At 46.0% G+C, this 1,198-nt stretch overlaps 1 pseudogene; it reads left to right on the top strand.

Moving 5' to 3' along the window:
* Nucleotides 1-159: 159 nt before the first annotated feature.
* On the top strand, nt 160-989 carry LOC102976327 (claudin domain-containing protein 1-like; annotated as a pseudogene).
* Nucleotides 990-1,198: the final 209 nt, after the last annotated feature.

The following is a 1,198-nucleotide window of genomic DNA, read 5'->3' as shown; positions in this document are numbered from 1 at the left end:
AATAGAATAGAATAGAATAGAATAGAACAGAATAGAATAGAAGAAATTTAGGAGGCAGTCCTGGGCCAGGCCCGGCCGGGGTGTGGACCAAGGCAGAGGCACTGGAGTGCAGGGGGCGGGCTCTGCAGGGAAGTGCGCCAGAGGGGGCGCGAGGAGAGCATGGTGCTGCGGTTTGAGCTTGAGGGTGAAGATGGTGGAGCAGGAGGATGGGCGAGCAGTCTGAATGATGCCAGACTGGATAACCGTTTTGCTACAGCATTTGTAATTGCTTGTGTGCTTAGCCTCACTTCTACCATCTACATGGCAGCCGCAATTGGCACAGACTTCTGGTATGAGTATCGAAGTCCAGTTCAAGAAAATTCCAGTGATTTGAACAAAAGCATCTGAAATGACTTTGCTAGTGATAAGGCAGATGAAAAGACTTATAATGATGCACATATAATGGCACAGTGGGATTGTGGAGACAGTGTATCACTATACCCCAAAATACATACTAGTACAGCCCACCTGAAAGGACAGAGTCATTTGATATGGTCACAAAATGCATGAGTTTCAGGCTAACTGAGCAGTTCACGGAGAAATCTGTTGATCCTGGAAACTACAACGGTGGGATTGATCTTCTTCGGACCTATCTTTGGCATTGCCAGTTCCTTTCACCTTTTGTTAGTCTAGGTTTGATGTGCTCTGAGGCTTTGACTGGACTTTGTGCTTGTATCTGCCGAAGATTGTACCCCACCATTGCCACAGGCATTCTCCATCTCCTTGCGGGTCTGTGTAACCTGGGCTCAGTGAGTTTCTACGTTCCTGGAACTGAACTACTCCACCAGAAACTAGAGCTGCCTGAGAATGCATCTGGCGAATTCGGATGATCCTTCTGCCTGGCTTGCGTCTCAGCTCCCTTTCAGCTCATGGCTTCTGCTCTCTTCGTCTGGGCCTCTCATACCAACCGGAAAGAGTACACCTTCATGAAGGCATATCGTGTGGCATGAGTGGGAAGCTGCTTGCTTCACAATTGCCACTTCTATGATTTCTTTACATTAATATTTTCCCTTATCTGCCCCCCAATTGTTTTTAACTTTGTGTGGTGTGTGTGTGTGTATACCATTTCATCCTGAAATTTTATTTTATTTATTCACGCAGATGGTTTCTTAATACTGCTAAAATTTATATGGAACCTGAATGAGTCCATTTTTCAGAC

This window comes from Physeter macrocephalus, chromosome 1 (genome assembly GCF_002837175.3).
Source record: "Physeter macrocephalus isolate SW-GA chromosome 1, ASM283717v5, whole genome shotgun sequence".
Classification (NCBI taxonomy): domain Eukaryota; kingdom Metazoa; phylum Chordata; class Mammalia; order Artiodactyla; family Physeteridae; genus Physeter; species Physeter macrocephalus.
The sequence above is the reverse complement of the archived record's forward strand: the minus strand, read 5'-3'. Positions and strand labels throughout refer to the sequence as shown.